Raw genomic sequence first — 27,477 nt, forward strand, 5'->3', positions numbered from 1 at the left:
CAGAATGTTGCAGCTATGTAGATTTTACACTTGTCATAGTTGAAAATTGATTGACTCTGGAAATAAAGTAGTAAAAACTGCTTTTGTGTGAAATTTCAAGTTATACAGATATGTAGATACTGTTAAAACTATATATTATAATATGATATATTAGTTAGCTGTGATGCTGTCTCTACAAGAACATTTTAAATTAGGAATCCTAGAATTTTGTATTACCAATCGTAAATGACAGAAAATATTTATTATTTCAGTAATTTTAATAGCTATATTGGGAAAAATAAAATCTGTTATTAGTTTGTCAGAAGTACATTATTGGGCTCTCTACATTTCATAATTGCTTTAGTAATCATATTATCTTATAAAAATAAAGTAAATAACAATATCAATAAATGTCGGTACTGAGTAGAACACAAGAAATTATCACATATCTGTTTTACAACTTCTTTTCAAAGAGAAAAATTGCACTAAATTATAACCTGTATGAAATATCCCATTCCAGTTTGAGGACAGCTTTTAAAAGTATTCATAAATACTTCTAAAAGAAACATTTGTTTAGCAGCAACTCAGATCTACTGCCATCATATTACTATATATATATACATACTCTGAATTTAAAATATGAGTGTGAATATCTGCTGATTTAAACATCGTAAATGAACTGTGCTATTAAATAATGCCTACAAATTTAGCTTTCTACCTTTAGTTGAATTCTTTCTTTTGTAGCAGATTTATTTATTTGAAAATAACCACTTATCTTATTCCATATGTATTGACTCACAATTGTAGTAGACATCTGTTACCTTTTGCTAACCACAGTGCTGGAAGTAAGTTTTATTTTGCCTGCTCAGCACACATTCACCTATTTACTCTATTGGGAATAGTCCCGATTTCTTTTCCAGAACTACCATACCTCTGGTCCACCTGGTTCAAGGATAGGCAGGTGGCCCATCTCTGAACAAGAAGATGTAATTTAAAAATATTTTCTAAAATTTGGGGAAACATAAATATTTCCACGTTTCCATTTGAAGTTACTGATCTAATAGGATAAAGTTTTGGATATAGAAAGATCATCTTGCCAACTTGACACAGAGGAAGCCTCTCTGCCTTCTCTAGATTTAAACCATTATAGGAAAAAATAGGAGTCATATTTGACAAAACACAGAATCCTGAGGAGACATCTGAGTCCCTGGAACTTATCATTCCTGAAGCTATAATTCGCACTTTTACCTGCAAAGGACCTATGAATTTGCAGTTTGAGTTTAGTTTTTATCACCACACAGGATGCTAAATAGTTCAGAAATATTACTTACAAAACATCTTTTAAAAGGAAACATTTTATAAAAAGAAAAATCCAAGCTCTCTTCAGTATGAATTCTTTAGACAGAAACTGGATCAAACAAGTCATTATGTATTATAAGATTTCTAATTCTATGCTATGATAGATAGGAGTGAACTCGGCTTTTCAATTGGTAGATCACAGTGTGGTTATATTTTCAACCACAATACCTTCGAAAATCTAATTGGTTTCCATTAAGATAAGTTAATATAAATCATTTCCACCATTCAGATGAAAACAGAAAAACTGACAAGTTTCTTCAATCATAACACATAAAAACCATCCATAAAACACATCAGGCCCAGCTGTTTCTAGTCATCCGATTTGTGTTTTGTTTCACTTTTTCATAGGAATATTAATGCAGTGATGAAGAAAACCCAGCTCACGCAATCAGAAGCCTTAAAGGCAAATCTTACACTGCGAATTTGAACAACTCTCTCTTCACACTCAGAAATCTGGTTTTTTTTTTCTGTATTCTGATAATATTTAACATCTAGAGTGGTAGCTGTGATTGATGAGACCTTGCTTGGGAGAATATTTTGGGAATTCTTAAATGCTATACAAATACTACAGATGTGTATGTGTGTATAAATATATACATATAGATGTATTCTATGTGCTATGTTTATGTTCCTGTAGACAATTAGATTCCACACAATCTGAGAAACTTTTATGTGATAAAATACTGTGTGAGGTACTTCCATTCCCTGGAGTCAAGACCCCTGTCTACAACAAGACATACTAACTTTAGTTCAAGTATCTGCCACTGTCCAGCTATGTGCCCTTAGGCAAGTCTATTTGACTTATTGGTGACTTAGTTTCCTTATTTATAAATGATAATTATTATTAATTTGGCTAATACACACAAAGAGCTTACAACAGTAAGACCTACAGCTGGCACATGATAGGCATTCTACTACTATTAGCTTTTAGTTTGAACAGTCATTAGGTAATTCTATTTTGTGGCTTATTCAATCTGTGACTCAGGTTCAGTGCTCTCAGATAAGGTCCTGTTAGGTTTTTCCATTCTCTGTAACCTGAACAACATTTGTACACTTCTTCTATTTCCCAGAATGCTGAAAAATGTCAGGCAGGACACTGAAGAAGAGAGCCCAGAGAAAACAAGTTGTCACATTCCAGCCTCTGGAAACAATCAGGCTTCCTGGAGAGGTGACAATTTCCCCTTTGGGTGTTAGCAATGGGCAACACATGTTACGTTTGCTTGTTTGTCACTGGATCTTCTCTGGTGGATGATGAGATCATTAAGGCCATGGGTCATTTTAAATTTATTGGAACAAGTCCAGATAATTTTCAGCTACAGGAGAGAAATCAGAAGATAAAAGATGGGAGCCATGCAGGCATAAGAAAGAGAGATGTAGAAGGGGAAGTAGGAATTGCAGACAGTTGCATTAGTCTGCAAAGCAATGGACTTAGAGTGCAAAAAACAGACACGTTGCTGACAATGATAATTCTCCACAGGGATTAGGCAAAGTGTACATAAAATGACAATGATAATTCAAAGTTGTAGGAACTGTGACATCAATAGTGTCAGTGGAAACAGTTGGTGTCAAGTAAAAAGGATCAACTGTTTTCTAATCTCTGGGGTCACTGGTGGTCTTGCTAACACTCAGATATTTTTGAAGCAATTGGAATTTCCTCCCAGTGCTCTAGAAACCAACAGAGATATTTGAGATAGAAAAAGATGAGTGGAAATTGATTTATCTGAGGGATACTTCCTCTGTGATGTCAGTAAAAGAAAAGAATATTCTAGGACACATTTACATTAAGCTATTTGAGATGTCTCTCTGTCTCTCTATCCACTTATGTGTGTACATCCCTGCCCCCAGGTCCCAAGAGAGGGCTCCTAAAAACCCTTCTAGAGTTGCTAGGAGAATTTTTTATTCTATTTAATGTTTCACTCTTGTTCCTAACCCAGAGATCCTAAGGCTTCTTCAATTTTCTGAGTGACAAGCACATCCTTTGTTTTGATGAGACAATTTTTAATGGGCATTTGGACAGACCAGTGAGCAGGTAGGGAATCAAGGTTGAATTGATTGCCAGAGAGTCAAATAACCATGCCTAGGTAATGCAGCCTCCATGAAACCTGGAAACTCCAGGAAGGTTCCTGGAGGGTGGTACACTCAGAGGGCATGGAACCTCCATGCCTCTGCCTTCCCATACTTTACCCTATGTATCTTTCCTATCTGACTATTCATCTATATCTTCTGTAATATCTTTTATGATAAATGGGTAATCATAAGCAAAGTGTTTCCTTGAGTTCCTTGAGCTGCTCTAGCAAATTAATTCAACCCAAAGGGGAGCAGCTCTTGAAATACCTGATTTCTAGCCAGTAGGTCAGAAGTAAAGGTGACAATCTAATACCTGCGACTGGCATCTGAAGTGGGGAGTGGTTTTGTGGGACTAAGCCCTTAATCTGTGGGGTTTGATGCTATCTCCAGGTAGACAGTGTTAGAATTAAGTTAAATTATAAAACACCCAGTTGGTGTCCACCAGAGAACTGGTTGATAGTGGTGAGAAACACCCACACATTTTGGTGACGGGAGGTGAAGTGTCTTGTGTTGTATTGAGCATAAAATTAGGAAAAGTAGTTTTAGTTTTCAAGTTGCTTGTGTTTCCCTACCCATGTGAATGGGTAAAAACTCACACACAGGCCGGGCGAGGTGGCTTATGTCTGTAATCCCAGCACTTTGAGACGCCAAGGCGGGCGGATCACGACGTCAGGAGATCGAGACCATCCTGGAGAACCTGGTGAAACCCTGTCTCTACTAAAAATACAAAAAAAAAAAAAAAATTAGCCAGGCGTGGTGGTGGGCGCCTGTAGTCCCAGCTACTCAGGAGGCTGAGGCAGGAGAATGGCGTGAACCCACGGGGTGGAGCTTGCAGTGAGCCGAAATTGCGCCACTGCCTTCCAGCCTGGGAGAGAGCGAGAGACTCCATCTCAAAAAAAAAAAAAAAAAAACTCACACACATTTTGGTGAGCACAGGCAAAATGCTCTGTGTTCACTGTGTGAGAATAGGAAAAACACATTTTGCTTCTTCCTATCTCTTATGTATTTCCCTATATCTATCTTCTATCTAAAATTCTTCTAAATATAGGTCAATATATGGTTAATATTTCACCCTACGCACCAACGGGTATATAGACTACAAAGAAGTTTTATGAATGCTGCCGAAAAGCCCATCAGACATAGAACAACCCATAGTTTTTATTACTCAACTGCAGCTACTCTTTTGCTCATACTTGTGCTTTATAACAATAATGATAGTAGCAACAACAAAATTATGCCAAACACAACTATATCTTACATAAATGAAAATTTCCAAAAGATTTAGAGGATACATTGAAAACAACTTTAAAGCATTTAATCGGATGAAATGGAAGGAAAAAGTTAACATACATGAAGATGTGAACAATTGTAGGAGAAACCAGTTTAAGGTGAAAGACTAGAGTTCAATTTTGGACATGAGTTAACACATTGCCCACTTATTAATGTAGTAGGAGACAGATCTTGTACAAATTCTCCCTCTCTCCCTTTCTTCCTTCCTTCTTTCCTTCCCCTTTTTTTTTTTTTTCCCAGATGGAGTCTTGCTTTGTCACCCAGGCTGGATTACAGTGGCACAGTCTCGGCTCACTGCAACTGCCTCCTGGTTTCAAGCAATTCTCCTGCTTCAGCCTCCCAAGTAGCTGAGATTACAGGCATATGCCACCACACTTGGCTAATTTTGTATACTTTTAGTAGAGACAGGGTTTCACCATGTTAGCCAAGATGGTCTCGAACTCCTGACCTTGTGATCTGCCTGCCTCAGCCTCCCAAAGTACTGGGATTACAGGCTGGAGCCACTGTGCCTGGCTCACAAGGAAAATATATATTCTAAGTGAACAAAATAGTCTGAAAAGTTTTGGATAAGACATAGTTCTTTTAAAAGAGTGTCTTGATGTGTTAGTTTCTTAATTGTAAATTAATCCTAGAACTATGGTTATAATTAATAATGAAAAGATTAACAGAAGAAAGGAAGGGAGAGATGGTGGGAAGAGGAGGATAAAAGCGAAAGGGGGAGAGAAAGAAAGAAGAAAGAAAGGAAAGAAAGAGAGAGGGAAAGAAGAGAGGGAGAGAACAAAGAAAGAAAGAAAGGAAGAAAGAAAGAAAGAAAGAAAGAAAGAAAGAAAGAAAGAAAGAAAGAAAGAAAGAAAGAAAGAAAGAAAGAGAGAAAGGGAAGGAAGGAAGGAGAGAGAGAAAGAAAGAAAAAGAAAAAAGAAAGAAAAAGAGAGAAAGAAAAAGAAGGAAGGAAAGAAGGGAGGAAGGGAGGAAGGGAGGGGAAAGCAAGCAGGCCGACCAGGCGCAGTGGCTCAATCCCAGCACTTTGGGAGGCCGAGGGGGGTGGATCACGAGGTCAAGAGTTTGAGACCAACATGGCTAACATGGTAAAACCCCGTCTCTGCTAAGAATACAAAAATTAGCTGGGCCTGGTGGTGCATGCCTGTAATCCCAGCTACTCGGGAGGCTGAGGCAGGAGAATGGCTTGAACCTGAGAGGCGGAGGTTGCAATGAGCCAAGATCGCGCCACTGCACTCCAGATTGGGTGAAAGAGTGAGACTCTGTCTCAAAAAAAAAAAAAAAAAAGAATATATATATTCCCTGTGAAAAATGTATCAAACCTTGAAAATGTTTAGTAGCATAGAGAATGTGTTTTACAGACGAGTTTTTGTCACATATAATTTCAAATTGAAACAGGGTCTCACTCTGTGGCTCAGGCTGGAGTGCAGTGGTGCAGTCACGGCTCATCACAGCCTTGACAACCCTGGCTCAAGCAATCCTTCCGCCTCAGCCTCCCAAGTAGCTAGGACTACAGGAGCACTCCATCACATCCAACTAGCTTTTAAATTTTTTGTAAAGAAGGAGTCCCCCTGTGTTGCGCAGGCAGATCTCAAACTCCTCAGCTCAGGCGATCATCCTGCCTCAGCCTCTCAAAGTGCTGGGATTATAAGCATGAGCCACTGCTCCAGCCTATCTGCACTTTTAGATAAAAGATACATGCATTAGGTATTTTTGATTAACTGAGTTCTCTAAACATAAAAATTAGATCTCAACATATTCTACTCTGTTTTGTTTTTTTCTGGCTTTTCTTACTCTGTTCTTTCTGTATAAAACTTTGTTATAAACCGTATTTGCCTGGGAATCTACAGCTTCGCCTCTAGGAATGTCATCATTTTGGAAGCATTTCCTGATCAACTCATTCCTCTGGCTGTAGGCTAAGTTAGGTATCTTTTCTTTGTGCTCCTCTGCAACTTTGCAGTAGCATTTTCACATAACATTGTCATTATTAACTTGGGATACCTGCCTCATTAGATGCTAACCTCTCTGGGTACAAGGAACATAAGCTCATTTCTATCTTCAGCACCTCTTTCAGTTAACTTTAACATTTTTTTTATGAAAGCCTACTAGCCTCCAGGTACAATATAAATTGAAACAAATTCTGTCCCCTAAAAGATTTTACAATCCAGTGGAAAACATTCAGTACAGTGCAAAAATTGTAATAATAAAGATAGGCCATACCTATTGAGGTACTTTGAAGGAATAATAGAAAAATTAAGAATTTCTGATCAGGTTAATAGAATCAATGACAAAGTAAAAGCTGTTATAACTGTGCCTGGAGCAATGACCTAAATTTCCCACTTTTTTTTTACTTTGACCCAAAGATAATAAAAAATTGTCACGGGCATTTTTTTAGTTATTAAGGATGCCTAGTTTATTTAATAAGCATACAGCTCTAAAACTCAAAACCAGCCGGGTGCCGTGGCACACACCTGTAATCCCAGTTCTTTGAGAGGCCGAGGCAGGTGGATCACCTCAGTTTAGGAGTTCGAGACCAGCCTGACTAACATGGTGAAACCCTGTTTCTACTAAAACTACAAAAAAGTAGCAGGGCATGGTGGCGGGCGCCTGTAATCCCAGCTACTTGGGAGACTGAAGCAGGAGAATCACTTGAACCCTGGAGGCTGAGGTTGCAGTGAGCTGAGATGGCTCCACTGCATTCCAGCCTGGGCAACAAGAGTAAAACTCCATCTCAAAACAAAAACAACAAAAAATCATCTAAAAACCAATCTATTTGCTTGTCCTGTGAAAGGATACCCAAATATTCCTTTTAAATTTTTCATAAATATAATCTTCATGCAAAGTATAATACGTTTTATGAAAAGCAAGTGACCCCACTATTTTTCTTTAAAGCATAAATTCATATATATATTCCCGATACCTTATAGAGTCTTCAATTTAATGCCAAACAATGCCTTATGCATGAAATATAGCCATTCCTTCTTACGATCAACTCATCACATATATATTCTATAATACATGTAACAATTTATTTATTTGTGGAAACAGGGTCTCACTCTGTGGCTCAGGCTGGAGTGCGAGGATGCAATCTCGGCTCATCACAGCCTTGACCTCCCTGGCTCAAGAAATCCTTCCACCTCAGCCTCCCAAGTAGCTGGGACTAGAGGCACACACCATCACATCCAACTAGATTTTTAATTTTTTGTAGAGAAGGAGTCTCCCTATGTTGCCAAGGCTGATCATATAACAAATATGTTTTATATATTTGTTATTTAAATGCATGTACAGTGTTATTTACATTAAAATTATTTATATTATCTTATTTCTACAGGATTATTTTCTTACAGAAAACATTTTCCATTAGCAGCAAATGATAACATGCTAGCCCCATTCTACTGTGCATGACTTCTGTTGTATTCTTGCTCAAAATTTAAAAATAACAATAGTCAGTAGAGAGTTAAAGAGTTGAAATTATTCATTCTGTGGCACATAAATATATAGATTTAATTATACCAAATATATTGGCAATTTCTCATATACAAAACTGTCATATATTTAAAAATATAGTATCTAGTCTTTTTTAAAACAATTTGATTTCATTTTTAGAAAAAGAAGTGACAGTCATATTGGTTGAAGTTAGAAACATATTTAACAGCCACACACTTGAGTAGCACAAAATGGAAAAATAAATTAAAATTTTAAAATAACTACCATTTATTTCGCTCATATTATACCCCAAGGATTTCAGCAACATGGGAGCTAGTATAATATAATCACTTCTGTCTCCATCCCAGGCTTGATTTCCCTCCATGTTAATTGAGTGCCTTCTATGTTCTAGGTACTGTTCTAAGTGCTTGGAATAGATCATGGAACAGAAGATACAAAAACTGCCACCCTGGTGGAACTTCCAGCTGGGAGAAATATGCCATGAATAGCAAACATAATAAGGAAACTGTATAGTGTACCTAAAGGCAATAATGTAAAGTCACGTAGAAGAGGAAAGCTGACCTGAGAGTGTTGGGAGGAGGGTAGGTTGCAGAATTAAATGGAGTAACAAGGTTTCAGCATGGGCTTGTTGGAAAGCAGAGGCTTGAGCAAAGATTTGAAGGGCTAAAATGAGTTATTTAGAGGAAGAGAATTGCAGGCGTAGAAAATGTCTTATGTGTTCACAGGTAAACTAGAAGGCCAGAATGGCTGCAGGAAAGGGAATGGGGGCAGCAAGGAGGAGATTAGAATACACAGGTCATGGGGAGCCATCTCACAGAGGACTGTGAAGCCAGTGTGGGCACTTTGGATTTTATTCTGAGTAAAATAATGAATAATCGGAGGGTTTTTGCCAGATAAATGATGCCATCTGGCATATTTTACAGAAATACATTATATAAGTGATATCTCCTTTATTCCTGATAAAATTGATATTGGAGACTATGGCTCATATATAAAGATTTACCTAGCAGGGCTCTGGTCAAACTGGAGGACAGAGGCCATTCTACAGGAGGTTTGCCCCTCATACCTGTGCCATGGATGAGCAGATGGGGATTCATATTTTCTGTCCTGCAAGCTGGATTCCTATACTATAAATAAAAACAAACCAAAAAGAGTGTGGAAATAAGGGGGTATTTTTAATTTACAAACTCTTTAATTAGATTAAAGAAGTGAGTGAGGGATATAGAGCAGTCATTCAGGAGTATTTTATGAAGAGCTTCCCAAGTGGAATAGAACCTCAGGAGTGGGGAAGGAATGAGTTCTTCCAACAAATCCATTCTTGCCTGCTCATCCGCAGTGCAGAGTCTGCCCCTGTAGAGAAGATGTGAAATTATCTAGTTTATAGGATAAATTTGTCATTTTTATTCAGGTGAGGGCTACAAGGCCATTTGGCCCTCCTCCTAAGTCTTATCTTTGAATCCAGTTTTAATCAGTAATAGTAGTTTAATCTACATTAATCTGATTTCTTAGCTATCAGTTGCTTGTAAATTGGGAGAGGTGTTATCCATTAATCACTTAAATACAATCAGAATGGAAACATGAATGACAAAAGTAGTGGGCAGGGGAGGGGGGTTGCCAGAAAGTGTGATGTGGAGGAGAAAAAAGAGAAGTGCTTTTCCTCTGATAAGAAAACCCTCCAGACAAGAGCATTATCGCCAACTCCATCATTAATTAGAAGCATTTGAGTTCTACAGATACAGTATTTGTGTTGAGTTTCTCCTTCGAGGCAGAGGCATCTGAATCCTCAACATCAGCAGTGACTTATGGGTTAATGGGAAGTAGCAGTTGCACCCAAGTGCCCAAATACATGAAGACATACCTTGAAAGTACAGCAGACATGAAGTAAAAGTAGAGAGGAGGGTCAATACAGGGATCCCTACCATATATTCGAAAGTATAATGGAACTGGGGTGGTACAAGCCATGAAATAGCTTATATTTGGGATATCTAATAAAATTATTGGCTCTTGACACTTGAGGGATCACCACAGACTAATTATAAAGGTGTCATTTGAGGTGAGCCTGGAAGTTTGTCATTTGAAGCATTTGTTGGCACAAGTATGTTTTAGATAAAGAAAATAGCAAGCTGACGTAACAAAGGTGTAAACATGCTAACCTAATTCAAAGTAAAATTTCAAAAATATGTCTTATAGTTTGAGTTCATGACAACTAAAAGGAATATATGTAGGACAGTAAATTGAAACTACATATTAGAATTAAAATGTTCCCAGTAAAGCTTTACATGTATTCTTGAATGTTTTTTTTAAACCTGCAATGGAATTTCAGAAATTAACTTCTTTTTAAAGTTTGGGGACCTTATTACTAGAATAATTCCTTGCAAAATTAATGCAAAAGGAGCATCAATGTTTAGTTGAAGCAAGAAAGGATGGGAACTGGAGTAATGCTAGGAAAGTTATTTCAGTTGCGTGATTCTCAAAGTTCAGTGTATAGGGAGAACCTGTTAAAACACAGATCCTAAGATTTCAGCCCCAGATACTTGAACTCATTTGCTCTGTAAAAAAGGCACAATTGTCAACATTTTAATAAGCTCTGTACATGAAGTTAAAGTGTGTTGTCCAACACATGTTGAGCAATGCTGTAGTAGTTTAAATTAGAAGTGATGAGTGCTTGAACCCGGGAATGGCAATGAAAATGAAAAGAAGACGACAGACTAACAGACATTTTGAGCATTCATCCATCAGGGTTAAAAGACTAGGTGAACACACTGTTGAAAAAAGACTCATAAGTAATTCTTTTTATTATTATTATTACACTTTAAGTTCAGGGGTACATGTGCAAAACGTGTGGTTTTGTTACATAGGTATACACGTGCCATGGTGGTTTGCTGCACCCATCAACCCGTCACCTACATTAGGTATTTCTCCTAATCCTATCCTTCCCCTAGCTCCACACCTCCTGACAGGCCCCATTGTGTGATATTCCCTTCCCTGTGTCCATGTGTTCTCATTGTTCAGCTCCAGCTTGTGAGTGAGAACGTGCAGTGTTTGGTTTTCTGTTCTTGTGTTAGTTTGCTGAGAATGATGGCTTCCAGCTTCATCCATGTCCCCACAAGGGACATGAACTCATCCTTTTTTATGGCTGCAAAGTATTCCATGGTGTATATATGCCACACTTTCTTAATCTAGTCTATCATTGATGGGCATTTGGATTGGTTCCAAGTCTTTGCTATTGTGCATAGTGCCACAATAAACATAATGTGCATGTGTCTTTATAGTAGAATGATTTATAATCCTTTGGGTGTATACCCAGTAATGGGATTGCTGGGTCAAATGGTATTTCTGGTTCTTGATCCTTGAGGAATCACCACACTGTCTTCCACAACAGTTGAACTAATTTACACTACCAACAGCGTAAAAGCGTTCCTAGTTCTCCACACCCTCTCCAGCATCTGTTGTTTCCTGACTTTTTAATGATTGCCATTCTAACTGGCTTGAGATGGTATCTCATTGTGGTTTTGATTTGCATTTCTCTAATGAACAGTGATGATGTGCTTTTTTTCGTATGTTTTTTGGCTGCATAAATGTCTTCTTTTGGGAAGTGTCTGTTCATATCTTTTGCCCACTTTTTGATGGGCTTGCTTGTTTTTTTCTTGTAAATTTGTTTAGGTTCTTTGTAGATTCTGGATATTAGCCCTTTGTCAGATGGATAGATTGCAAAAATTTTCTCCCATTCGTAGGTTGCCTGTTCACTCTGATGATAGTTTCTTTTGCTGTACAGAAGCTGTTTAGTTTAATTAGGTACGATTTGTCAATTTTGGCTTTTGTTGCCATTGCTTTTGGTGTTTTAGACATGAAGTCTTTGCCCATGCCTGTCTCCTGAATGGTATTGCCTGGGTTTTCTTCTGGGGTTTTTATGATTTTAGGTCTTACATTTAAGTCTTTAATTCATCTTGAGTTAATTTTTATATAAGGTGTAAGGAAGGCATCCAGTTTCAGTTTTCTGCATATGGCTAGCCAGTTTTCCCAACACCATTTATTAACAATTCAAGCCCTGACAGTGAAGAGAACATTGATGTTTTTAGTGAAATTAAAAAAAAAAAAAAACTTCAGAGGACTTACTTACATTTTGGAGCAGGAAAATAAATTTTTCAAGAAGACAGCTTGAGTTTAAGATGGCATAAGGAAAGTGAAATGGAGATGCTCACCAGATACTTTGTTGAGGGTCAGGGAGAGTGAAGAAAGTTAAAGACTTAGACTCAGCAGTCACCTATCTATAGTTAACAAATAAGACTGTAAAAGTAGATGAAAGAAATGTGAAGCTCTGAGAATCCATATAGCATGGGGAGGGGAGGTTTGGAACTAGTAATAAAAATCATGTTTTTCCTGGCCGGGCGCAGTGGCTTACACCTGTAATCCCAGCACTTTGGAGGCCTAGGCAGGTGGATCACCTAAAGTCAGGAGTTCAAGACCAGCCTGACCAACATGGTGAAACCCTGTCTCTATTAAAAATACAAAAAGTAGCTGAGCACGGTTGCAGGTGCCTGTCATCCCAGCTACTCAGGAGGCTGAGTCAGGAGAATCACCAGAACCTGGGAGGCGGAGGCTGCAGTGAGCTGAGATCGCACCACTGCATTCCAGCCTGGGCAACAAGAGCAAAAGTCCATCTCAAAACAACAACAACAACAACAAAAAAACCCATGTTTTTCCTGAGACTTAACCATTAAAACAAAATTCGAATGTAAAGCAAATGCTAATGTGGGGAAGAAGGAAAGACAGCATAATCCAGGCAGAGGCTACAACCACTGAGGAAACTGAAACTAGAGACAGAGCAGAAGGGAAAAGTCAATGCCTGAATTGCCTCTTGTGACTGAAGGGTTAGCGAGAGGCCAGCTTCTGAGGACCTTTGCCTTTGTGGACCAAGTGAAAATTTTTCATCTTTACAGTAAGAGCAGTGAGAAATCGTGTTTCTTAAAAAAAAAAACCAAAAACAAAAAAAAGGGACTATTTCTAGCACAGGGTGTTGAGTACATACCATAAGATGCTATTGTAATTCTGGAGCATGGCTGAGCTGCAGCATTGACTCAAGCCTGTTGTTGCTTTTCCAAATGTACCTTACAGGACAGTGAAATGTATCATGAAGAAATTGTCTTTCTAGGTGTCCATCCTGAATCCACTCTTACTCATTGTGTTATTTTGAAAAAAAATATTTAATTCATGCTTCTTAACTTTGGTTTCATATTCTAACCATCTAAAAATACCAATGCCTGGCCCCACCTCCCACAGATTCTAAACTCAAGCATTGGTGGTATTTTTAAAACATATTCAGGTGTTTCTAGTGTGAATCCAAAACTGAGAACCAGGGACTGTCACTAAATGTTTCAGTTATTTATCTTGAAAATGCGCTGATTATAATAATACCTAATACTTGGAGATGATATAAAATGAGGTGGTGTTTGGAAACACTATGTGTAAGCTAGACATGTATTTAAGTGTGTATTATGTCTCGTCATAGTCGCTTACTGTAGTCATTCAAACGTTGCAAAAGGCTCTCCCATGAAAAAGATCCATGAAAAAAGCTTTTTCTGTAGCTTCTGGCCTGGTACTTTCTAACTTGTAACAGTTTTCTTCCTTCAACCAGTCATAGAAGGCCTGTGGTTTGATGTGTGGCAAGGTTTCCCTGCTTTCTGTTTATAGACATATTAAAATTTGTTTGCATCATTTTTTGGGTATGTGGGATACCCAAAAACTTTGTTCTTGCTTGTTTCTTGCTGAATATAATTTTTTTCCCAACCTTCTACCCCACAGTCAGTTGGCCTTCTTCACTTCCATGGCATGAAAAAACAAAACAAACAAATAAACCCAAAAACAAAGAACAAACAAAAACTAACAGCAGTAAAAACAAAAATCTCCTATTTTCTCTGGAGGATGGGCCTTTAAATACAAGAGTAAACATTTAGAAATGTTGAGTATAGTGATATTGGTGTAATGCCTCCCTTTAAAACTCAGTACAAATTGTGTTATGCAGAATAATTATAGTGTCAAAATTTTAAATGACATCACCACATTCTCCACATAAGTTGCTACATAGGGAACAGCATGCAGTGCTGTCTGTCTGAGGCTACCGCTCCACCTCCACTCTAGAGCTCATAGATGATATACAACCTTGAACTTGGTCATCTGAATAAAGTGTGCATTTTCCAGCCTGGCTTTGATTCCTGTATTGATTCACTGTTGAGAGGTTGTAACTCAGTTCTGAGGCTTCTCATTCCTGTCTGTCATGCATTGTGATTCATCATTGCCTCCACATTTGAGGATAATTTGTTTTCTGTTATTTTGTACTTCCTCAAATGTTCTCTAGCTAAGTCATATGTGTATGCATGGTATCTTTCTTAAGGCCAGAGACCATGTTGCTAGGATGATTCTGGGCTAACGGAACTGGTCACAAGAGAACCACCATTAAAAGAGCATAGAAGGCCTAAATTTAATTTTCTAATTCGGTTATTAACAGTTTTCTTTAACAAAGTTGACACATGTCCACTCCAATGAGTAGATAATGCCTGTGTGACACAAATTAAAGTGATCAGACTGCTGAACAGGCCTTTGCTTTTGTTTTTCACCGTCTTTGGTCACTTTCATCCCATGATTATGCTGAGCTATGTTCCTTTCAGCACAATGCTTAGCCACAATCATAAACAGTCAATGATTTTTGTCACATGAAAGCTAAATCAAAAGCAAAATTTTAAACATGTAAATTTTTTTAAAAAATGTTATTGGCTCTTTCAGTAATAAATACTACATGTAAGTATTGAATATTTTGATTCTCAAATGCATCATCGAAGTTCATTAGTTTTATTTTATTCAATGAACATTAGAAATTCAATATAGAAATGGAGAATGGGATAAGGAAGTTGAAAACCTTGGCAGAGGCATTTTCAATGCATCTAGATAACAACACCAGAATTTCATTGAAATTCATGTAAAAACATACAGTTTATTTAACTGTAACCATTATTTTCCACTCTACCTTGCTAAACAGATAGTGCTGCAGTGTTTCAAGTAATGCCACCTGACGGGAGCAGCAGAAGGAAGCGCCTCTGGCTTCCAAAATTATGACTTACTGTTTCAATGTAGAAAAATTCTTAGTGTGATTAATACTGTTTTTACTAACAATATTTAGCTGAGTTCCACTGCAGGCACCAAAGCATTGCTTTAGGAGCTCTTTGAAGGAGATGATGGGTTTTTTTGTTTGTTTGTTTTTCCTCCAAAATGCTGTACTATTCACAGCCCACTTACTTTCAAGTTTTTAAATGTGAGTTTGTTTGAATTGAGTTTGACCTAAATGTCTTGGTAAATGGAAGTGAGGAAAAGCTGTTTCCACTTTCTAGCACTTTGAAATGTTCCCATCTAACAGTTTCTAAATACATGGGTCAAAAAACACTTCAGTGGCCTAGGTAAAGACCGCAAACAATGGCAAATGAAGTAACATTTGACAAACACCTTTTAGTGCTGGGCACTTAACAGTGTTATATAAGTCTGAGAATGACTATGTAAGTTAAATGCGGGTAGCTCCATTTTTAAAATGAGGAAAATAAAATCCATTGCAATGTAAGTAACTTGCCCAACATCACTCAAAGGCCAGTGGCCAAGTCAGAACTCAAAACTTGGTGCTTCTGACCACGGAGACCTTGCTTAACAGACATTTCTGTGTCAACTAGCTGATCCAGCCACTCTTAATAAGCAGTAAATGATTTCTTACCCCATCCTCTGTATGTTCAAGATGTTTTCCAAGATACTTAAATTGATAAAAATTCACCCAATAAATAATAGTAGTTTTTTTGTCTTTTTCTGCCTAAGCCCTTAAATCTTAATAGGATCACAAACCCAGAATGTAAAAACAAAGCAAAACAAGAACACTTTATTGATCTTTCTTTCATGTATTTTGAGGCAATGATCAAAACAAATGTTCTCTGCTATCCTTGGAATAATACTGTATCCCAAAGTAAAACTTGAAAATGTTGGAGTTGAAAGAGACTTTGGTGATTATACGATCTTTTTTTTTTTTTTTTTTTTTTGGAGACACAGTCTCACTCAGCACAATCTGGGCTCACTGCAACCTCCACTTCCCAGGTTCAAGTGATTCTCCTCGCTCAACCTCTGGAATAGCTGGGGTTCCATGCATGTACCACTACACCAGGCTAACCTTTGTATTTTTAGTAGAGACTTGGCTTTACGATGTTGGCCAGGCTGGTCACCAACTCCTGACCTCAAGCGATCTGCCCACCTTGGCCTCTCAAAGTGCTGGGATTATAGGCATGAACCACTCTGCCGGGTTCTAATCTTAAACTCGAAATTTACACCTGAGAAAGTTGGAAGCTGAGCCTCTAAAGAGCTCACGTATAGGTTTCAATCTAGTCACCAAGTTAAGTAAAATAGTTAGAATTAAAACCTAGGGATCCTAGTCCTTATCTCTGTGTTTTTATCCACAGTGCTGTGAATAACCCTACAACTGCAGTGTTATTTTACTTTTGCTTTATATTCCTGTACACGTTTGCAGATATTTAATGTTTTAACACTCCTTAAAATAGTGTTAAAATGTTCAATTTAATGTTTTAACACTCCTTAAAATAGTGAACCACACTTAACTTTTTTTCTTACTTGGGGAGTACTGAATGGGACCCTGTGTACTTGCATGCTTCTCAATTAAAGTAACCTGATTGTTATAGAAGTCTTACTGTTTTTACCAGGCCGAACATTGACTTGAGTTCATTTGAATGGTATCTTTTAAGCATTGTTGTCTTTGGTCAATTGATATTTAATTATTGCCAGTTGACTTATCAATCTCATTGTCCTAAAATGTCCAAATATATGTAAAGTACATTAAACTAGTAGAATAAAAAGTTTTGTGTTACAAAGAAAAATTCCTAAAATTACTCTATTTCTGTAGAAGCTAATCCAGGACTCTGAGAGAGAGTTTCATTTTTATGTCCAAATACATTCACCTACCTATACATGTGTCCTTTTGTTAGAGAATAATTTTTTATTCATTTTCTCAATGAATAGCAAATTACATTTGAGAAAACAAACATTCTCACTGTATAAAATTGAAAATTGCTAATTTCTCACTTACACAGACTTCTTAGAACATCTGATGCTTTTTCTATTCCTTCCATGAGAAATAACATTGCAAATTGAGCTGTTAAACTGATTCATGCATAGACCAGCAAAAAAGGGCAGTAAGTGGCTCTGAATCTTTCATAAATGCTGCAGAAAAGATTTCTGTCTGTGCTTACCCCTTACCCCTGCTATTTTATGTCATAATGCATCATTACATACTGATGTTTGTTCTTGTGCAAGTCAGCAAAAAAAAAGGATTACATAGTGTATGCTGGCCCTTTTCCTTGAATTAACTATGTCACTTTTGATTTGTTATGTTATTGGACCATGTTTCAGGCCTTTTTAACACTGGCAACTATGGCACAAATATACATAGTCATCTCCACAGGTTTGCTATTTTGTCATCTGCATCCTGAACATTTAAAATATTTTTATTCAGATAAAATGGTTTTAACATAATATAAAATAATGCTCAAAAGGGAAAGACATTGATAATGTGCAATGTAAACAGAGGGTTTGGTGTGACACTGTATTGTGGAAATTGTGGTAGTGAGTGGAATTATTCTACAAATTCAGTTCTAAAACAAAATTTTAAAAAATGAGTATGAAATGGCCTCAGGTAATACATAGTCTAATAATCATTTTCATTCTCATGTTTATTTTCTGATAGCTGAGTCCAATAATCAGTCACATTTTGCCTGAAACTTCACTGATGAAGGATTCACTGCCTTCATGGATGTTTCTGACACTCAAACCTTTCTTCATGGTTGTTCGCATTTTCCAAATGTGGTTTCATTTTTATCTATTGATCCCAAAATATCACCTGGAAATACTAAATGAAGGAATAATGTACTTACTAAATACATTTGTGTAATATACTGTGAACAGGTAGTCTGATACTTTATTAGCCTTAATCTAGCAGAGAAGAAACAATGTAATTTTTCTATTTAAATAGATTCATTTATTAAACTTCTATTGAGTTACAACTCTCCTTTAGGCTCTAGGATAAGTCCTCGGTATTCAAAGGGGAATGAGATGTGGTTCTTGTTCTCACAGAGTTCATGGTCTAGTGAAAAGACCAAAAAAAGTTAAGAGTGGAGTGATCTGCTACATACTTAAGTGACCCAGCACAAGTGTGGTTGCCTGTGTGTTTGTGTTAGAAGAGATAATGTTATTTAAAGGGCTTACCATAGGTGAAATCAGCAAAAGGTGGTTTCCAGTTAAGAGGCTGGTGTGAAAATCTACATTACAACATTTATGAACTAATTAAGATAGTAGTTGTTTTGTGGCATTTGACATGGTGAATTTTAGAATGTTTTAGGTTCTGTGACATATATAGTCTGAAATCTTCAAATATGTCAGCTAGTAATAAAAGAAAATTAAGAAGCAATGCTTCTGTTACATACAGTAGAAATAGTATCTTTGCCTTTTCTTGGAATTAAATTGGAATTTTATAAGAAAAAACTGTGGGAAGGTTAAAATGACAGTAAATAAAATTGTGGATGCATGGATCAATTGTGAAGAAGAAATAAAGATAATTTTGTGAAAAGAGTGTTAGTATTTAAATGACTACTAAATCAGGCCTTAACATACATTTTCCTGAAAATATGGTCACTTAAGGCTGTGTTTGTATCAATTCAGAATTGATGATATTAAAACTGAAATTTATTTAATTTTACAGTCATGTTACAGATTTAATTAAAACATTTTTGAGATTAGAAGGAAAAAATCACCCACACACGGAATGTGACATAGCCTCTACTGTTTTTATAGAAAGTAACTAGAAAACAAATCCTTTTTAGGTTAAACCTAAAAAGTTTAATGTTTGAATGACAGATGATTATGAAAAAAGAAGCACATTCTCTCTTCTCTCTCTTCCTCTTCGTATTCTCACTCTAACTCAGTGTAGTTGCTTTGTTTGGATTTGAAATAAGCTGTTTTCTAATCGAGGATGTTATGGATAATCAATCATATGGGGAAGAAAAGAAATGCTTAATATGGCTCATAAGCATTCTCCAAGTTTGCTGAAATTATTTGTACAGGAGAGTGACATGATCTTTCTGTCTTGCTCATGGAGGGGGTTTGCTAGTGGGAAATTAGTTATGAAAATAAAATACTGAAATGTCAAATCATTTATGTTCCTAAAAGCTGAAATAATTTCAATTTACACGCCAAGCCAAAGTAAGGCAAAGAAATCTTTACAAATGTGTTTTTTTTCCTTCAAAGCATTCATAGCTCTAATGCATTTACAAGATGTTAAATCACATAGTTTTAAAGAAATCAGATTGAAATGGGAAACAATTTTCTAACATATTTGAATCTACTTCCAGGACTAATGTAGACACTCCCCAGAAACTTTGTATATCAATTCAGCTATTAATGGAAGTTGACATGCCATCATTCAGGTTGGTACATTGCACCAATGCTGATTGTACCAGCTACACGGGGGAAATATGAAGAAAACCACTGATTTAAGATTAGTTTTGCCTGAATAACCTTTTACAGTCCTTCCCAATATTACGACTCAGTGCAAATATATGAATTCCTGATTAAAACTGGCTTTCAGCAATACAAAATCTGCACAAAATAAGGAAGCAAACTATTTCAATATCTCAATATTGAAACATTGATAGTACTCAATAAATAAATGTCTATGGAATGAATGAACAGGTAGACAACTAATATTAAAGCAACACAAAATTACATGATATAATTTATCAGGGAGGTGGACCATACACCAATAATTAATGTGTCTGCACTATTACTGTGATAGTTTACTAACGTATAGTCCATCTCAAATAAATAAGTTGTTACTTATTGAACAAACCTCATTCGTTAAGTAAGGCTCTTTGAATAGTTGGCACTTGTAGATGCGATCATAAACCCCAGTCAAAGTCACTGAATATATGCTGCAATGTTCTATGGTCAACATGGTTATGCTAGAAATTATATTTCCTAGGAACCTCTTTTCTATATGATTTCAACTTATAAAGAATTGCTAAATGGGAAACAGCAGTGAAGAAATGGGCATTAGGTTTGAGATGAAAATATTGTCTTGGAAATACACATAGAGTGATGCAGATTTTTCCCAATTTGTCTCTGCTCTTAACTGCTCTGCATCTAACTCTACTTCCTCACTGTTAGCTATGCTAAGAGCAACCCAAGTCCATTCCCCAAATGATTTGATGCAAACTTAAGTAAGGTAACCACAAAGAGCAAAGAGCCAACATGATTCCACAGACTTCAACACCAGCCCCATTTATGGTGCTGCTACTCTAAAAGCTAGATGTAATGAGCATCAATAGTTCCTGAAAATTCCATACAATTCTATTTCTCCAATCTCTTTTTGGGGGCCTTTATTTTCCTGGATTCTACTTTAATTGTGTAACATCTGACTCTATTACCAAATTCAATGGTTCATAGTTCTTATGATTGTTCTGCTTTTCTTATTTTATCCAGCCAAAGATAATCACAATGATATCTCTCATCTTCATGCTCAAGAAGTGGAAACCATTTCTCTGCTCTCTTGAATCAGAGTCTAGGAGTTGGGCCTATGACTGCTTTGACCAATAGAATAGGAAGAAAGGGATGCTGTGCCATTTTCAGGAGCAAGGCTTAATTGGTTTGGTATCTTTTGGTTTCTCTTACAGAACACGTGTTGTAGAGAAGCCAGTCTCTATATAACAATCCTGACTACTCTGAGATTTTCATGCTGTGCAGAAGACCAAGCCGACTGTATGACAAAGAAATGTCAAGAAAAAGAGCTGATCAACCAATTCGGAATCATTGCCGCCTTCCCAGATGAGGTCCCAGATGCTTGAACTGGTCCAGCTCATCCAAATTTCTGACCATTCTAGACCCAACTGACATTTGATAGCAACTACATGTGATATTTGGAGCAAGAACTTCTGTCTGAGCCCAATATACTCAAAGATCAATGACAGACAATAACATGGTGATGTTTTAAAATATCCAGGCATGGAATTTCTCGTTAATGTAATATTAAACAACAAAAGGAATGAATTACAAGCGCTGTGTTCTTCCTTGGTGTCCTGTTTTCACCACTGTAGCTCATTTGATAAGGGATTCAGCAATTGTTAAGTGAAGTGGAGCAACCCATTCAAAGTACAATATGTTGTTTAACTTTTAATAATTTCATTGCTGGGTTTACTTTCATAATACTTTTCATAATAATTTCATTGCTGGGGCCATTTGCTGTGCAAGATTTACAAGCATTATTTAGACTATAGTGCCCAAACAAACAGAAACTATTTTTTAAAGCCATAAATGACTGAGGTCTCACAGGAAAAAAAAAAAGATATTTTAACAAAGAATATGCACTGTGTCTCCAAATTTTGTTATAAATACATTTTATATTACTATGTTTTATATTATCAAATACCATCTAGAAAGTGTGTTAACTTTTATTTGCTCCTTCATGCTTCTTGACAGTTGGAGAAGGCTGGAGGAATGTGTGACTCAGAGACTTCGGCAACAAGAGTTTTGGCCTTTCAGCAATTACTCAAAACTTACTTGAAATTCACTGCTGATGAGATTTTGTTGGTACTCCAGGGCAGAAGGGAGCCTCAGTAAAGTAGTTATTGCACAGAAATTTACTTCAGTGGTGGTAATTCTTGCAATAATAAGACAAAATTTTGAGTTCCTCATTTACTACTTATCAGCATTTTATGTTTGTATTAATAAATTACTTAATCTCTCTGAGATTTAGTATGCTGTATGTAAAATAGAGACTGAATCCTACATATATATTTATTTTATTTTCTTATTTTTAAATTTCCTTCATTCCTTCCTTCCTTCCCTCCTTCCTTCCATCTTTCTCTCCTTCCTTCCCTTTTTCCTTCCCTCCCTCCCTCTCTCCCTCCCTCCCCTCCCTTCCTCCTTCCTTTCTTTCCTCTATTCCAAAGAGTTTGGTACCCAAAAAATTCTCAATGAAAATTAATACCCTTTATCTCTTAACTCCCACTGTAGCGCCACACTCCTCCTCTTCCGCCTTACTCCATTTGTTTTTGTTGTTGTTGTTGTTAATTTTTTCTAGCTACATTCACATTTCTGGTTTTCTAATTCAATATTGTAAAATACTGTATCCGTTTATTTCTGGTTTTCTAATTCAATATTGTAAAATACTGTATCCGTTTCTTCCTGAGTATGAACAACTGCTATATCCTAATTGTTCATTGGCTTTGACATCTTCTACCTTTCTCCATATGATAATAGCTTAGATTAATTGAACAATTATTACATGTGAAGCATTGCCTTAATGCAGGTATTATTAATATGGCTGTTTTACAAATGGGAGTTTCAAGGACAGAGAGTGACTAATTTCACATAAGTCAGAAAGCTAGTAAGGGAAAGAGTCCTTTGGACTAATTAAATTAGTAAAACAGCATCTCCTTCCTAAGAGCAGGGCTTTAAAACTTTTAATAAAAAGTCAAAATTTACATTTTGTTTATACCAGTGTTTCTCAAAATGTGCTCCATCATCAACTCTATCAGAATTTTCTTAAATGCTTCTTAAACTACAGATCCTTAGGCCCCAAACCAGTAATGGAAAAGAGAAGCTTGAGGTTGCAGTGGAGTAGTCCAAACCTTTCATTGAATTTCCCAGTGATTCTTGGAACAAAAATATTTGAGAGCCTTTGTATTAAAAACTTATAGAGTTGTTTAAACATGGCGGCCAGGCGCGGTGGCTCACGCTTGTAATCCCAGCACTTTGGGAGGCCGGGGTGGGCGGATCACAAGGTCAGGAGATGGAGACCACGGTGAAACCCCGTCTCTACTAAAAATACAAAAAATTAGCCAGGCGTGGTGGCGGGCACCTGTAGTCCCAGCTACTCGGAGAGGCTGAGGCAGGAGAATGGCGTGAACCCAGGAGGCGGAGCTTGCAGTGAGCCGAGATTGAGCCACTGCACTCCAGCCTGGGCGACAGAGAGAGACTCCATTTCAAAAAAAAAAAAAACCAAAAAAAAACATGGCAATGGGTCACACAATGTCCCTGACTATTTAATATATATCTACATCTGTTTTTTTTTAATATTATAAGGCCGGGGGCTATAAAAATAAATGCAATAATTAGGGTTTGCATGTTGTCCTTCCCATTCTTATAATCCCTATGATTCTGAGGTGTTCTCTACTCCACATTCAATGTGGTTTTCTGTAATTATTGATTCAATGGATTGCCTTTCTCATAATTATTTACTGTTTAACAACAGCATATTTAATAACAGAACTTTTGTACCTCCTTTCTCTAAATTCATATGTTGAAACCCAAATATCTTGTACCTCAGAATGGGACTCTATTTGAAATTAGGCCCTGTAGAAAGGTACTTAAGGTAAAATGAGGTCGTATGAGTGAGCCATAATCTAATATGGCTAGTGTCTTTATAAGAGGATATTAGGACACAGGCAACACAGACTGAGGTTAAACACAGACTGAGGATGTGGTGGCACATCCAGAAGGTGACCATCTGTAGGCCAAGGCGAGAGGCCTCAGTAAAAAACAAACCTAGCAATACCTTGGTTGGGGACTTCTAGTCCACAAAACTATTAGCAAATAAATTTCTTTTCTAAGCCACATAGTATGTGACATTTTGTTATGGCTGCCCTATCAAACTCATACAATAACTAGTTATATGTGTGCGTGTGTGTGTATATATATATATACACACATATAAAATGTATAATATATAATGTGTATAATATGTATATATGCATATATGTGTGTATATATGTTTATAATGTGTATAATATAAAATGTGTTATATATTTTATACATTTATATATAATTGTATATTATATATAATTATATATTTATATGTAATTTAATATATACATCTATAACATTTTAAAATTATAAAAAATATAATTTATAAATATATATTTATATATAAACTCATATAAGAACTATATGTGTATATATTACATATATTTAATTATATATGATCATATATATAAAATTTCTGTTTAAAGTAATTTAAGCTATAGATGAACAGATGAGAAAATTTGGTACCTCTTACATTATTTCTGTGAGCTTCTGTAATATATCTGTCCCTTGTAATATAAGTTGAATCTTCCGTTGAGTCTTGTTCCATGCAGTCATCCAGTTGTTTTAGAAACATATAGCGTTGTTTCCTTATATGCTATATTCAGAGAAGAAATACTAGTAGAAACCTGAATATTGACACAGCCTTTCTCCACTATGTTTTATACTATTCAACATTCTACTTAATAGCTATCCTCTTCTATCTTTTCTACCTCTACTGGGCACTGAATATGTGAAATTCCTTTGAAATAACCAGATGTGCTCATGAAATAGAAAAGTATAATAGATTAGATTATTGTTGCTAAATGCTCAATTATTTCCCCACTTGCAGAGAAGAATATTTTCTTTGGCCTATTAACGTTATTAAACATTTTTTTGCACTGGTCTATAGGGAATGAAAAAGAGAACCCCACTCTTGGCAATAATTTCTGAATTCTCCATTGCCTAAATGACCAATTATTTATTCTCACTCATGAATCCCCATGTAAACTTGTGATGAGTTAATATAGTCCAGTTTAGCTGGGAGGCTGATTTCCTACTTTGCTGGGCTTCTTGCCGTTTTTTGGAAGATTTTGGCGCTTAATATTTATTATTAATACATTAATGTTATTATATTTAATATTTATTATTAATTCATGTAAATATATATATTATAATTCCTCAAATCTATATATGCCTGAAGAATATTAATTGGTAACATCATCCCACAAAATTTTATCAAATTTGAAATATTCACATTTATGAAAATACTAACTCAAGTTATTCAAAAAGTCAAGAAGACTTTAAATTCACTTCAAAAGATATTTATATTATTTGTAGAATTACATCATGCTAAGTCAATATTGAAAACTTTAAAAACAAAACCCTAGATTTGAGTTGTCTTAAAGAGTTAGAGTGGTGGACAAAAGAAATAACCTAATTTTATCTTAATGCTTAGAAAATATAGGACATAAAGAATGACTAATAATCTAAGTATGAATAGAAACAAGATTGGAAATAAAAATAAGCAATAATATGGATTTGAATACAAAATTAAAAAATATTAATATTCAAAGACAATTTTATTTTTATTGATATGCATACAATTAGAATTAATATAAACTTAAACAATACACAATGATAGTGCCATGGTATAATGAATTCAGAGTAGATAGATGTGACTATAGGAGTTTATAAATTTTAATAAGCAAAACATGGGAATTCAATTGTTCATTTATTTTCTGTTTCATTTAACAGAAAATTATTGACTCTCACTTTCTTGTGGTACTGTTTCAGGCACCTGGAATCTGCAGCAACAACATAACTAAATTACCTGGCCTCATGGAGTGTACTTTTTACTGGGGTAAAATAGAAAATGAGTAGATAAATAAGATAATATCAGCCATTGTCACGGCTTTGAATGCTAAGTTGTGTGGGAACATTATTGAGTTGTATATTTTTTAACAATACATTGTTTTAAGAATTGAAAAAATCAGATATTTAAATCTAACTTTTTCATAATTATGCCAGATTACAAGCAGATCGTCTAACTATGGCAGTAACATCCCTGCAGCATGCTTTAGTTTTACCAGTGCAAGTTTATGGGTCTTATATATTTCATCTGATATTTAAATACACTCATTGTAAAACAAGTAACACTTGTTATTAAAATGTTGCATTATGTGGAATGTACAAAAGTGTTGTCAACCTTATGCCATCAATAATTACGTTTTCTGGGAATTAAGTAACTCCAAATATTCTATATGGTTAAAAATATCTATGACTGGGAGGATGAAACAAACAGGAACGGAAAGTAAAAATGTCTTACAGCTTGTTTCTTATAGCTTTTTAGTTGTTTTATCTCATTTTAGTCCCATTACTCTTGTTAAACTTGGTGAGAACTGATATACAAGAATATTTCTTTAATTGAAATTGTCCCATATAGGACCATTTAATTGCTGTCAAAAGAAATATCTTTGTGTTCTGTATTAAAACCAAAACAAGATTTTTTATGGGGCTAATAAAGATATATTAAAGAATCACATGCATGCAATAAATATATTCAGAGTTAAAAAATAAGACAGGTATATTGAATGCTTACTTAATATATCAAAAATTGTATGATATGGGCAAAAATAGGCATCAAATTACCTTTACCATCTGGAGTTCACCCCTAAAACTATGTGAAAAAAATCACAAGTTAATTCATGTTTAAATAGAATATACCCTCCTCTCATATTCCAAGAAAATAATATTTTCAAAACAAATTATCTTCATGTCTATTCAGTTATCAAAAGTACTTTGTTTTTTCCTCTACATAAAATTTTGATGGAATAGTGTCATTTGCTAAATTTTTTTGTAAATGCCTGTCTCTGGCAAGGAGCAATTTAAACACAAACGATACAATGAAATCTTAATATGTGTCACCAATCAAGGATGTACACAGGCAGTCTGTTTTTGAGAAGAACTGGTATAAACAGTTTCTTGCCTTAGGAAGACAGCAATCTGACCTAAATTAATATGAATTACCACAACATCATCAGAAAAACTGCCTTGTAATCCAAACATTTCTATCTAGACCCCAAAGCTTCAGTCTATCCAACTGTTATGCTGTGTATACTCAGATTTGTTCTGTTTAAATCCATTTAAACAGCAATAATTGTTCTTTTAGTTTCCCAAATTATTTTGCCCATGTTCCTTTTATGGTTGGCCTGTGGTGCTTTAAACATTTTTCAGAGGAAACTGTAGAATGCAGAAAGTATGTGTATAAATTTTGTTTAAAATTATGTTAAAAATCAGTATTATTTTAAGGACAAAGATAAAATTAAATATTTTTAATTATTATAATCTACAGGATACTCTCTTAAATTTGTTCTTCTATTCTTTCAAATGCTTTGTATGTGTATAATCATAAAACTTTCAGCACTCTCAACATTGTTCACATTGACCATCCATTTAGTGGTTAACTCTGTTTATGTTTTTTAAAAGCTATTATTTGTTAAGATAATTGATAAAATATTTGTCAGAATTCTAGAATCTTGGAGATTATGGGACATCTAGAATTAATCTTGTAACCCATTGTTTTGCCATATGGATATGCGTTTAACAATTTCAGATAGTAGTCAATTTTTATTTTAAAAGTAAATTGAACTTTAATAATATTAAAATAACTTTTAAAAAGATCTAACA

General features: G+C 35.6%; 1 long non-coding RNA gene across 1 annotated transcript in view; it reads left to right on the forward strand.

Annotated features, from left to right (window-relative positions):
* The window catches only part of LOC129464973 (uncharacterized), a 67,962-nt gene extending 46,683 nt beyond the window's left edge, over positions 1–21,279 (forward strand). The window contains exon 2 of the long non-coding RNA XR_008651817.2: positions 20,901–21,279. This is a non-coding gene — a long non-coding RNA (uncharacterized lncRNA). The remainder of the gene's footprint in view (positions 1–20,900) is intronic.
* Positions 21,280–27,477: the final 6,198 nt, after the last annotated feature.

This window comes from Symphalangus syndactylus, chromosome 16, assembly GCF_028878055.3.
Source record: "Symphalangus syndactylus isolate Jambi chromosome 16, NHGRI_mSymSyn1-v2.1_pri, whole genome shotgun sequence".
NCBI lineage: Eukaryota > Metazoa > Chordata > Mammalia > Primates > Hylobatidae > Symphalangus > Symphalangus syndactylus.